The sequence below is a fragment of the Stegodyphus dumicola genome, chromosome 6 (genome assembly GCF_044657685.1).
Source record: "Stegodyphus dumicola isolate Sdum_Otavi_A_Nest chromosome 6, ASM4465768v1".
Taxonomy (NCBI): Eukaryota; Metazoa; Arthropoda; class Arachnida; order Araneae; family Eresidae; genus Stegodyphus; species Stegodyphus dumicola.
Genome location: NC_140773.1, coordinates 178,983,680 through 178,998,438, shown reverse-complemented (window position 1 = coordinate 178,998,438; position 14,759 = coordinate 178,983,680).

The window sequence follows — 14,759 nt, the reverse complement described above, 5'->3', positions numbered from 1 at the left end:
TCAGTGTAAAATATGTGGGTGATTAGTCACGAGAGAAATTAGTTTCTTTCACAGTGATTAAAGGTTTATACGGCAATCCGTTCAAGTGCGGCAGGAACGGATCCTGTCAGGTTCGTCATGGGACTATGTATATTGCTACACATTTAGATACTCACTGTCGGCCAGGTCTTCCAAATCTTATATGGAGAGCTAATGACTGTTCACTTCAGGAGCTTGTCCCTTGGAGATCTGTGTTAATACTCCATTAAAGTTTATCTGTCCGGGGCCGAAAAATATACCGTATCTGACGGCATATAAGACGTACCCTTATTTAGAACACCTTATTTACAAATAAGATGCACCCTTATTTAGAAGGCCATACACATGTAGATGTAGAAAAAGTTATGTGTGTCTAGATCTTTATCCGGGCTAAAAATAGCATTCACTATTGAAAGTTAACCTGTGTCCTTCACGTATAAGATGCAGGTAACTTTTTTGAGACCAAATTTAGGGAAAAAAGTGCGTCTTATATGCCGTCAAATACGGTAATTTTCTGACACTTCATGAAGGAAGCGGATTCTAATGAAGAATCTTGCTAAATTCCATGTTTGTGAGTCCTCAGCAGAATGAAAAGTAATTGAATTTCGAAGTTTCTAGGTAGGCAATCGTTCTTTTCTTTGCCAGTAAATCTGAACTCTTATTTCCTTCTATTCCATACAGAGGCGGCACCCTCTGTAATGCTGTTAGGTCAGTAAGTGAATTCAGAAGACTTAGGTATTTGCAAAGCATTCTCCTCTCCAACTTAAAAAAAATCTTACAGTTTATTGACTATGAAGTCAGTAGAGCCTCTAAAAACCCTCACCGGCTCTAATTTCATTCGTTGTAAATATATTAAAAATTCGAAAAAATAGTTCATTGCAATGTCCTAAGTTAATAGTGTAATTGGACGCCCCCACTTGGAAAGTCAATGACCAGGTTTTCGCTGTTTCGTCTTGGGCGTAACTTTTAAGTTGGCACATAATCATCAAGGAATTTAATACGAGTTTAAAATTTCGTAAAGACGCATTCATTTGCAGAAAATTATCCAAACAATACCTCATTTTTGTTTTTATTTCATTTTGACAGCCTTCTTTTTGTCCTTCTTTCCCATGGGAGGCCAATGACCTTTTTTTAAGTGGATTCGAAAGGGAAAAGAAATGCAAGTGGAAATAATACTTCCAGTTTGTGAAGTGGATGCCAAACGTAGCATCATAAACAGTTGTTGATGGGGTGCTTGCATTCGTAAGCCCCTTCTGTTCGTAATTCTAGAGATGTTCTTTGAGGGGAAACATCCGCAAAGTAGCTGGAGCTTGAAAAGGGTTTGTGCGGAAGTTAGTTGTGGATGAATATAATAACGCTAGGGAGGGGAAAGGGAAATGATGAGGTAGTTCGCAGTCAACAAATTGATTGGAGAAAATCATGACCCGTGAATGTTTTGTCGCGCACCGTTAGTGCACCTTGAACGTTATCTTGCTCACGTAATATCAATAACATAAGAATTAATCTTGAATTCGTAAGTAATCTCAGGCGGCTTTTTTCTTCTCGTCACACTTTTGAGTTTCGACAAATGCTGCTTCTCTGATAAAATTTTCCTGCAAGAAATTTAGCGTCATGTGTCCTGATTAAACAATGTTCCGTCTTTTAAATAAGAATCGTTAAAATGTCGTTAAACCTTTAAGACAAGATATGAACTGTTTTATACTACACTAGCCGCTTTCGTGGTCAGCCGCCTAAAATAGGTATTATAGAAAAAAGGAAAATGTATATGATTTTAATGAGTCCAGTAATCTAATTACATAAAAAATTATAAATTATTTTAATAATAAAGCAAAATTATTGCTTTTTTTTTTATTACAAAAATTTTATCAATTGTTCTTGTCCAACGATTCTAGATTTTAGAAGCAATATAAATTGTACAGTTGTACTGAATGCTACAGCTCAGTGTACAATCTCTTTAATATATTTTGAGGCCCACCAGCGGCCGAGCGGTAAAGTCGCTGAACACTGGTAGTTCGGTCCGAGGTTCGAATCTCGCGAACGGGCTGGCTGCATGGGTGTTTTCGTGGTTTTCCCCATGTGTAACGTGTATACGAGCCAGTTTCCCTTAGAAAGTCCTCCACGAAGGCATCCCTCCTCTTAGGCAGATAGCCCTCGAGGCTTTGCCATAATCACATACACACACTTTAATATATTTTAATTAAAGGATTGGGATATGAACGAAATAAGTTTACATTATTTCATTTTTCAGTGTATAAAAGCATCTTATTGTTTAACAATTAAATACACAGGAGGCAAAAATGACAGCTTATTTCTTTCCTATAGATCTTCTTAGCTATATTTATATCATTTTTGGTTCGTTATTCCATTTTCAGTATATATTGGCAGTACTGATGTTCGCCTGAAACTCGATTTCTTTTTTTCTTTTGTTTTTATTGAAGAGTTTGATATTAGGGTAAGCAAAAGTTTGGAAACAATCATCTCGTAATTTATTTCTGTAACAAAATTTCTTTTTCATTTTTTTTTTTTTTTTTTTAATCTATATTTATGCAACGAAATTTATTGAAACTTTCTCAAAGAACATGGAAAAAAGATCAAGAAAGCAGCTTAATTATAGAAAACTTTTAGATTGAACGTACTAAACATATTGCATACTGAAAAATTTCCCTATGCATTATCAGCACGGTTCAGCTAAGCAAAAGTGTTGCATCTTAAGTTTTCATATTGCAACATAACACCTCGAAAACGACTTTTCCTTTAAATAAACAATTAAATAGCAACAATTTAAAAAGTGATTCGCCGTTTATAATGAATCAGCGCAGAGTGCCAAAACGAAATTAATAGCCCTTCTATCAAATTGCCCTTTAGGGCTAAAAATTCGAAGTACTCTTTAAGACGACCACGTGTGGTTCCAGATGATTTTATCTTCTGAGGGAGTGATAGTGTTAGGTGATTTCAATACCGATGTTTATTTTTACTAATATCAGTGTCGTAATGAATGCTAAAAATTCAGAAGTATTTTTACCATCACAATTACGATTATCTGTCATACCTATATTTGATACAAAAATATTACAAGAAAACTTTTAACGGAATTCTTAACATTCCTTAATTCTTCGTTGAATTAAAATTTAGTATTTATTTATCTGTGAAGATGCTTAACTAAGTTACATTCTATAATTATATATATTTATGTTTTATTAAAAAAATAGCATTTTCACAGGTGTTCGTTTTAGAGAAGCGGTTAGCATGAAACGGTACATTTTAACTATTATCTCACTTCTACTGTTAACCTCTACTGCTGAAGGCAATCAATCTAATGCAACAAAAGTAAGCCCATCCATTAATTCCAGAAATAAAAATAATGAGATCCCTTTCAAAAACGGCCACTCATGATTTTAAACTTTTCTGCGGAAGAGGTTGTTTAAGGTTGCGTTCAAACGGTGGTTTTAGTGTCACAAGTGATTAAGCTGAGCTTCGTTGCTAAGCAACGAAACCTGGCTACGTCACAAAAAACTGGTTTAAGGACTGTCTAAAAATCTTAACTTTTCAAATTTATGCTTTTAATTTTATGCAACTTTATGCTTTTCAAACTTTATTTTTTCTAAACTTTTAATTGTAAGTTGGTTTAAGAACCACTAGTCACAGCGAAGTAAATATTGGTTGATGGTTTCGCCGAGTCTACACATTTACGCATGCGCAGCTTTCCCTTTTCTGATTGGCTGTAGCTTAAACCCTGCTAAACAGGTGTAAATGGATTTAATGACTTTTATGCCTTAAACCACAAAACTTTATGACGACAAAACCATTGTCTGAACGAAGTCTTAGAGAAGCAAGTCAATAAGATGTCAGTTTGTGTTTTCAGAAATGTTGAGGTGATCGTCTCGGGAGGTCGTCATGAAGAGAAAATTCACTGTATTACTCTCCTAAAATGTTAAACAACACCTACTGAAATTCAGATCTGGTAAAAGCTATCCAGGAGACTGTATAATATAGATCACAGTAGTTATTTATAACCGCAAGGAAACTTTTTTTTTATATGTTTCAGAGAACTGCGTAAACCACTAAAGTTAAAAAAAATTAGAATTCCCTGTTAAGGTTTAAAGAGTTTTAAAAAATAAAAAATATTAAAATAAAAAAATTTTAATCTGGTTTTCGTATGCAAATTCTAGTTTAGTGCCTTAAATAATTTTAAACTAAACCATACAAGAATACTATTTTAAGAATTAATCTCCAAGAAAATCTAGATATAGAACATAGAATAGTATGCTTGAATTCAGCTTTTCAAAATACAGTGGAGTCCATATGGAGTCTTGCGCACTTAATAAAGGAAAGACCGAATCATTCAAACAATACTGTACTTTTGTTTACTGAATCCTTTGAGGATGAAACATGGAATAAATACTTTCCAATTTGCAGATTGCCAAATCCGTGAACTGAAAACAGTGAATTTTTTAAAAAGGATTATCAAGGTATTTAAGAATTCGAACACCATATAAATATTCTGTTACAAAACTTCTAGTGTACTTTCCTGTGCCACCCAGGACTCACGTACTAATGATCGATTTTTCATAAATGGCCTCCCAATGAATTAATTGCATCTTCATTTAGATTATACTATTATGCGTTACTTTATGCTTTCGTGTATGCATTAATGTACTACTTGTGAGTTGTTTGTACTCATGTTTTATCTTGTAAATTCTCTGACATCAATTAAAATATCTAAAATGAAAGTGCGTTCTACGTTCTTCAGCTGCCATATCAAATAACATAAAATTTGACACGTTGACGCCAGCCTCACCCACCAATGGGTCATACTTGTCTGCTCCGTGGGACGGCATGACCCACCGGTGGGTCATACATGTCTGTTCCGTGGGGCGGCATGACCCACCGGGGGGTCATGTTTGATTTTTCCGTGGGCCGGCATGACTCACCGATCGGTCACGCTTGTATATATATATATATATATATATATATATATATATAAAAATTACAATTAATATTATAAAATATATAATTTTAAAATAATTATTTTATAATTTTTTATTTCTTTATTTTAATTGTATAATTTGGTGCTGCGCCGCCCCACGAAACGGACCGCTAATTCAAGTGCCGCTGCACGAAAAGAACAATGAATATCCGCGTCGCCGTCAACGTGCTAAACAAAGAGTGGTAATTAAATTCTGTAATAGTATGTACTAGATTATAATTATCCGTACATATTGCTTCTTAATTTTAATTAAACGATAAAGTTCATGATAACAATCGTTCATATCACTTTACATTCGCAAAAGAAATAAGAAAACAAACAATGGAGTTTTCAAAACTGAAATGTATTTTGAGGTAAGATTTGTTTTAAGATAAAGATCTGATTTTATAAGTTCATAAAAATAGGTATTATTTTTACTTAAAGAGAAAAACTAAGTATTTGTAGGATTTTTCATCGGTTTTTTTTTACATTAAGTTCGGTACGTTTGCATTGTTCGGTATTTAAAACATTTAAAATTTTGCTACAGTTTATATATTTCAGGAGTCATGTAGCCTCTCCCTCTTAAGTTTTTCCCCTAAGCGTGCAACCAAGAATACTTAAAAGGAATTTAGGTCGCTTACAGAGTCACTGCAATGACACTGCATTGCATCCAACAACGGAAGCCTATCAAATTTTGTCACTGGATAATTTTTAAAATCCTAAAAAAATAATTGTGTCTCCCACGACATTTCTGTTTGGAAGCACAAAAGCTGTCGGCTGAGATTACATAAGCCTCCCTCTTTTTCTAAAAGAGCAAACCATCGGCACTTTTATCTTGGGGGAGGCCATTGTGGACTTAAGACGTCCCCAACCGAGCGTTATGGTACCGAAAACCTCTTGTTCTCGGATGACTCACTCTCTACGAATACATCTTAACACATCTTAAAAGCTGGGGAGCTACTGAAATGTTACAATACATCTCCCGATTTCTGCTTACTGTATACTTTGTAAAAGGAGAGTGAAGAGCAGAATAAAAGTTTCAGCTGTCACGTTCTGCAGAGAATATGAAGAATAGTTTATGACATACGAGTTGTGCATTATAGGGTCTCGTATTTATATTACACAAAAACGATATGTCCTTTTCAAAACTTTTGGTATCTTTTATAATATTAATTTTTCCATAAAAGGAAAAAAAGTGCTTAGACACACTGACCTACTTTCTGCTTTTTATCATGAGGAATTTCATGAAGATAAGAACAATACTGAGAGTAAGGAACTACTCTGCAGGGCAGTTGCTAAGGGCGAATCTCAAATTGCAATGTGCCATAACATTAGGCAGGAGAAAAGGCTAAGCAGGATAAAATATAGTTGGTATACTGTACGGACATTAGAATTAAGAACATTTATTATTTTTAAAACATCCAAAAGTAAAAAACCGTTCTTTTGATGCCATGATAAAGAACCGGAAAAATGCATATTAATGACAGCACTCACCTTTGGTTTAGGTATATCTGATTACGGCAAAGCACACTACTGCTAGCTGCCTAAGGGAAGGCATGTCTTCGTGGAGGACTTTCTAGGGAAAACTGGCTTGTATATATGTTGCACATGGGGAAAAACACGAAAACGCCCATGCAGCCAGTCCACTCTCTTGGAATCGAAACCAGGTCGGAACTATCAGTGTTCAGCGACTTTACCACTCGACCACATTCACCATTGAAAAAGATGTTAGTACGAGAAATGTCCACCGGTGGAGTGCGATGCAACTTTCACACATCGTGTCATGCATTCCACAGCAGCGGTCGAGGCAATTGATCCCACTTCTGTATCAGTGCACGAATGATGCTGTTCTTGTTCACTGGAATTATATTACTATATTGTTTTTCGGGGGGGGCAACAAAATCGTGCCCCGGGCCCCAGTTCTGCTCGTTAGGCCTCGGGTAGGCATAGCTTAATCTCCGCCTTTTGTGACGTTTATGTGACGTAATATTGTGACGTTAATGTGAAATACAATGTGACTTTGATGTGAAGTCACATTGTGACACTGTTGTGAAATCACACTGTGACCAGAGTCGTAGCTAGGGTTTTCAGCGCCCAGGGACAACTGAAGATTTCGCGCCCCTTACTGCTTGCCAAGGATGGAAAACATTTAATTCTACAATGTCGTAACATCAGTTTGGCGCCCCTTGGATTCTGAGCCTGGGGAAAGATGTCCCCCTTGCCTCCCTCTAGCTACGCCCCTGACTGTGACGTTGATGCATATTCATACTGCGACGCTATTGTGAAGTTACTCTGTGTTTCCTTCTTCTACTGCCAGTTTTCCAGAAATTTTATTAAGTATATTTAATTCTAATCCTGCGAATTATTTGAGTTAAATGTTCTTTGTTTTCCTCTTGAGATCAAAAATAAACTTGTACATAAATTTATACCAAGTATAAACATCAGCGGTATTCGTAACTTAGTAAGTGACATTTAAAAGACCGAGCCGCTGATTTTGCCAGTATCAGCAATAATTATACTAGTGTTTAAATTTCATCTGGCACTAACAAGAATTAATAATTTATTAGTATGATTTATTTATTGATTATACTTAGAAATATTATTGTAAATATGTTACAGTGCGATCTGCATAAATCAAGCACAACTGAATTAAGTGTATGTAGAACTTTCTTTTACCTGAAAAAATTTTCATTTCAGATTTTAACTCCTGTCAATTTAAAATTTTTATTATGTGCATTTCATTACGTTACATGTTAAGCAATGTTTAAGGGTATATTAATGCACAAACATTGTAGTTAAATTTTAATTATATGTAATTCTAACTCTGTTCATTAATATAATTTCTGGAGTTCAGTAGCATGCCGTGCATGAAAATTAAGAATACGCGCCTGAGTCTTACTGGCCCACCAGCGGCCGAGCGGTAAAATCGCTGAACACTGGTAGTTCGGTCCGAGGTTCGAATCCCGTGAACGGGCTGGCTGCATGGGTGTTTTCGTGGTTTTCCCCATGTGTAACGTGTATACGAGCCAGTTTCCCTCAGAAAGTCCTCCACGAAAGGCAACCCTCCTCTTAGGCAGATAGCCCTAGTGTGCTTTGCCATAATTAAATACACCACACCACACCTGAGTCTTACTTCTAAAAAATTCACAGGACCGCTTTGTCTGTGGATACATAATGTCACCATAAACAGTAAACATTTGTCTGCAAATTTCCACTAGGCATTCATGTTTTCCAGTGAGAAACCATACATCTGCTTGTCCCTCGCACTTGCAATTCTGGATTGCCTCTACTATTTCAGGCACGTCTTATTCGAATAAGTTAAATGCAGGAATTTTAATTAAACGCGAGAGTGAAGAACAGTGTAGAGGCATTTAAGCTTTTACTGAGCTAGAAAAGTTCAAAAATAACCTACTCCCTTCCCGGGAAGCCCAGTTGTTCTAGTTACCATTAGTGGATGTGTAACCTCTTAAACATGAGAGCACGCACGGAAGAATGGGTTAATTCCTTATCTATTTCACAACTTAAAGAGCGACTGGGGCAGAAGCACGAGACCCAGACGACTAAACCCGAGTGGTGACAGTTATTGTCTAACATATTTTAGTTTGGGCATCACTGTAGAGATATTTTATATTCTTTTTAAAGCCAGGAAACGTGAGAAATCAATTGCATCCTAGCCGAGATTCGAACCACACATCTCTAACTTTCTTTTCTGTCCACCGACAGCGGGGCAATCGATCCACTGTGTCGGCAGTTAGCATATCGGCTAGGTGGATTCGCTGACGGAAATGAACTTTAGTACAAAATTTCTTGGATTGTACGCTCCCCAGGGCTATGCTTGGTGAAGGAGCAAGTAAACTGATGTTCTTTTCAAAAGTTTAAGTTCTTTGCAGAAGTCCGGGTGGGTGCACGACGATTGCCGGACTAATGAATGATTCAGGGATGGAAAGGTGCAAAATAGGTGAGGAGAATCAATTTCAGTTTCTACGTATACAGAGCTAGAGATGGATAAATACAACTCAAATATTGTTACGGGCTTCCACAATGTGAACAATTAGTGAGTCTTGTAGATAATTACAATAGAGGAGTTATATGGATATAACACTTGGTACATATCCGTGAACCGCTTGCTGGCTGGATTAAACCAGATACATCATGATAGCATGCATGAAAGATGTGATATTTCTTTATAACAACAGGTTTCAAGATCTCTGCCATTGTTGCCGTTCTATTCAAGACAAAGCACTTAGCTTAAGTAATCTACAGATTTGTATATTTTGGACGTATTTTATTAACATTAACTCATTGATATTCATTCTATTTGCATATGTATACTAGGAGAAATTCACATCAGATTCCTAGTTTTGTAATTTGCTGCATATATCTCTTCTTTCGAATTCCAATCAATGTCAAATATCTTTTTTAACCTAGAGGGCGTTCACTAAGCTTAAGTTACCATTGTAATGGCCAGGTATTACAGTGGAGATGTGATATGGATATAGAAAAAGATAAAGTATAAATGTAAGGAATGATTATAAGAAAAAACAGATAAAAAATTTTTGAGAATAAGGATTAAATGTAATTTAATGAATGCTTATGCCACGCGGGGATCTCATTTCAGTGAATCCCTAAAGCTCCAGATAATTCTATTCTTTTGTGGTGGTTTACTCTTTAGTACGCAAATAATTCCTTTATTCAGGAGGAATAGCTTTCCTCTTTTATAGTAGTAACACCCACTTGGAGATGGAAATAAAAGTAACAGGGGAAAAATAAAAAGGGTCAGTTATTTAGAGGTCGACATTACACTAGTTCCCCTGGCATAGAACCAACAGTACAAAATCATTATTCAATTTTAAAGTTTGCATCATGCGCGCTGTGCCAAACCGGCAATGCTATTTGCATAATTCCTCTTAACAGCTCTTCTTTTTAATGTCGTTATTTCCCCTTTCCATCTTAATAATTGCTCATAATGAATCGCCCTAAACTGCGTCATTTCAAAACTAATCCTTCTCACATGATTCTTGTATGTCTTTCCTTGATGTTTCTTGGGTGAAAACAAGTTTTACGTACTCTCCATATCGTTACCCGACGAGAATCAGTGTTCGAAGTAAACCGTGACTCATCGCTGAACTTCACATTGACCCACTCTTGTAAACTCTAGTGCTGGTGTTTCAAACTCTAGTTTAGACGAGTGTGTTTATGCGCAGGAGTGACAAGAATTGCAAATGGTTGGCTGGCATACAAACTAGCTTGATGGAGTCTTCTGTAAACAGTTTGCCTCGATCAAGGCCCAAGGCGTTTGGTTACGGCGTTTCCTTGGTATCCAAGGCATTTGGCACCTTGCAAATTAATTGCAATTACCTCAATATCATAATTAAGAAAAACGAATTAAATAAGAGTAAACATTAGCTAATTAGTAAAGAAAGAGAACTGTTACGGGTTTAACATAGGAGTCGAATAAGAGGAATGAATAAGTTTGCCTCGAAACTCGTAATCCTGTGGCGGCTGTGAGCGTTGAACCGAATTCTCTGGCACAACTGTCCATTTGACGTCGCGCAGTTATTGCCAAATTATCGGTCTCGACGAATGGTTGTTATTCTTCGTTGATCTTGTACTAGTCGTCGAATAACATCTCCCGTACTTTGAAACCTCTGCCACAGTCCTACACTAAGGCACATTCAGAATTTGTGACACTTCGGTTTGAGATCGTCCACATTCCAGCAATTCTTCCTTTCAAAAACATGTCCATTTGGCGTCTTTGTTCCATCACTCGGCCTTTTCGATCGTTTAACTCGATCCTCAGCACAGCAGTTGCACATTACCTGCCTGATCTCCGTATGGTACGTGAAACGATTTTGTACTCTCTCGGACATGCGCACATATTTTGGCCATGCGCACATGTTTGGGCATATTCATTGAAATGTTTTCTATATGCATACTGTTTCACCTTCTAACAATAATTTGTCACAATTGATTTTGAAAAATTTAATCAATATTTACTCACGTTCTTCCGCATTTTACGAACTATGCTTAACTTTTGGATACCAGTGTAACTCGCATTTACGACCCCATGTGGTTGGTTGAACTAATCATTACCACAACTAAAATATTTGTGCAAAGGTTATGCCTACTTCAAACTGATAGGAACGAACCACTTTCTAGACCAACTATCGTCAAGATATTAAAAAATAAAGCCTGTATCCAGCCATCTTTTGTGCAGTAAGTCACAAGCTGCTACAATCAAGACAATAACGATTCCCAGACTTGACTGGTCAGCATGCTTACTTCTATCCCAACTGGTACTAGGACTCTGTTATTACTGAAATTGTGATCTGACCAAGTTTTTTTGTACTTAGACTTCACTGTCGTCCTTGCTTAGATTTATATTTCTCCTCATCGATTTGTAAGCAACAGGTCTTCAAGTATTCAACAGCTCACCAAGAACTTTAAATAGGATCATGTACCCTCTGACAGTAATCTATCAGACCATAATCTCACGTAATGAAATTGTAACCTCCTGTGGATAATATATTGACTTTGATTGTAGATAATGATATTTTTGTCAATCTCATGAACTTGACTAATACTTATTTGAAATTAATTGCAACTTTGAAACGGTTTTTAAATTTCTACAATTTTTACAGATAACGTACCCAACTTCAAAAGTGCTTACGCGGAACTGAAATGTTTACAAAATGTGGTAAGAAATTTCGATGATAATTTATGAGGTTTTGGGGCTTCTGAAGACGTACTGTGGAAATTTCTTCCGCCAAGAGCTCCAACTTCGAAAGGTGGCGTTCAGTCTTTTAAACACTATCTAAAAGAATAATTGGAGAACTAAGCTAACCTTAGAAGCATTGATAACTATTTCTGTTCAAAATTGAGGGCATTCTGAATTCAAGATCCCTTATACTTTTGTCTTCAGACGCATACGATTTCGAGACTTTAATGCCTGACTTAACATTTGTTGACAGGAAAATTTAGATAAAAACAATTCCAGATCCAAAATTCTTATACAGACTAGATAATAGACCAGCAGGTCGGTAGAGAGCAAAATTTGTCCAACAAGTATGAAAAAGATGGCACCACGATAACATTAACCTTCTGCAATAAAGAGCTAAATGACAGTTTTCTAAAATGGATTTCGTTAAATGGATTTTCTATCAAACAGAAGAAGTAATGGCTTGCCCTGATGAAAAAAATCCGTGACCGCAAGAATGTCAGCTGCTACCTTTAAAAGATGCATTTAAAAAATTTGTATATGGCTTGTTCAGTGAGAAACTGTTGTTTTATGGACTCATTAGTTGATTAAAACTAGTTATTAACTCTAATGATATTATTGAATATGTTTGCCATATTGATTAGAATTTTTTTTTAGTTTATTTATTTTGATATGCTGAGACATTTCAACGTCGATTGGGACATTAGAAATCGTTATACTGTTTACATTTTTTTTAAAACCTGAAAGAATACTTTTTCAAAAATGGCAACGAAATTTAAAATTCTGAAGACGTAACCGTCAACTGTGTTTTTGTTATTATTATACCAGCTTCAATTATCATTTGTTTTGTAGCTTGAGTTCTTATAAAATAAATTAGTTCTTATTTATTTGCTTTTAGTAGCACTGTGTTTCTCTTGATTTATGACAGTCCCTTTATCTTTGGCTAATCCTGAAGCGAAAGATGCAAATTTCAACAGTATCTCAAAAAAATGATTACTCAGCTTGTGACTAATCAAGTAGTGAATTTGCTTTCGCTATAAGGTATTTTTCTCCTTCCTTACCGCGTGCCTTCCTGGTATAATTGGAAGAATGTCCGGCGAGCTAATAGAAGGCCCGGAGCCCGACTACAAGGGAGAGAATCGTTGATTTTTCATGCTTTCCGACTTGAAAGGAAAACAAAAAAGTCTAAACAATCTCAAAAACTTAATTGATAAAACGAGCTACTTGATGAAAAGATTGAAGGATAAAATTGACGAAAATACAGACTAGTATTGACAAAAAGTAAGAAGACCATACAGAACCTATTTGTATCCCCCTCAAAAAAAAGATTAAAATTTTCTGAAAGATAATTCACATAACAAAATGCTTTCTGCATGTACTCGGTATGTACTCTCTGCATGTACATGTACAAAATGCTTTCTGCATGTTTGCATATAATCATATTATTATATATGTATATAAAAGTATTGTTATGTATTTACTATTGTGTATTATAACATAAGTACGAACGGCAAAATGTGTCACAATTATATTGTAACTATATGTAAAATTGTAAATATGTTAAAATTCTACAAAAATAAGATTCAAATAAAGATAGTTGTGGTAGGTGGACAATACCTACATTGCCAATGGTTAACCAATGGGTGTCCCCTGCACTTTGGCCTGAGCCTGTACCAACTGTATTCAGTTTTAGGTCCTCTAAAATTTTGCGGATTTAAATGAAACCGATGAGTCTCCTGTCATGCATACAGAAAAAACAAGTATAAAAGCAGCCTAATTAGAATTGAAAAATGTGAGTCCTAAGTTAGCATGAATATTAGTTGTGTCTATTACTTTATCATAAGAAATTTAGTTTCCCATTAGTATATGACTGTTCATACTTTTTATTGCAATGAGCGGAATTGAAAAAATTTATTAGCAAATTAGATAATATTAATTTATTAATACATGAGATACCACTAATGCTAAAATTAAACACTTAAAAATATTAAACTTCTAATTTATAAAATAATGTATAATGTACCTTACCCAGTAGAAGTTATAGTAACACGCAATAAACTTACATTAAAGGTTAATGCTCCACGGTATAGTCCATGATTCCATGTTTTAGGTTTCATTTCATCTGAAAACTGGTCATAATGATAAATTTAGAACGTAATAAAGTTAAAAAAAATGGTTTCGGTCGAATAATTTCTAGAGTGCTAAGAATTGCACACGAAAACCACCGATACAATAGGTAGTAAAAAACAAATAAAAATCTGTATAAGAGGTAGCTAATTTAGATTCTACCAAGCTTCTTTTTATGCCTTTTTTTTTTCATACTGTATAAAGGCGAACTCAAATAATTAAGAAGAAAATTACACAGTTATAATACATTAATAAACAAGACGATGGTTAAAAAAAATAACAGGATGCCGTGGGAAAAAAACATCTATGCGTCTAATCTCCCCCCCCCCCCATAAAGGCCTCTTTCCGCTTTTCTAACACATCTGATTTTGGGAGACTATTATTTGATATTATGACATTAGAGAAAGAAATATCTAATTACAAACCTGAAAACCCGGTCAGTGACCTTTTAATGAAAGTCCTCAAATTCGAATTTAAAACCCCTCTATCCCCTTGGTATTTACACGAAACAGAAACGGAAATGTCATGTCTAGGAGTTGCACGAAAACTTCTATAACGGGATTTGGGGTCGACTTGTTGTGCTAAGTACTTTTAAGCTACCACCGATAAACTCTTTATCTATGTATGGTCTGTTGCCTCGATGGAAAAGTTTAGTGACCTTATAACTTCTGTTATTGTTTTGGTATTCAGTGAGCATAAAGGGTGAATAACAATAACTTTTATTTCTAATGAATCATTTGCCTTTGCCTACAATTCAGTTTCCTTTTTAATCGTTTTATTCTTAGAGACCAGGGGTGGGCAGACTTTTCCAGGGTACGGGCTACTTCTAATTTTTTCAAGGTGTTGCGGTCCACCCAGTGACGTAGGTGTGGTGAGCTAAAAAAAAGGTCTACAATATTTATTATAACTTCATACGAAATATGTACTTAC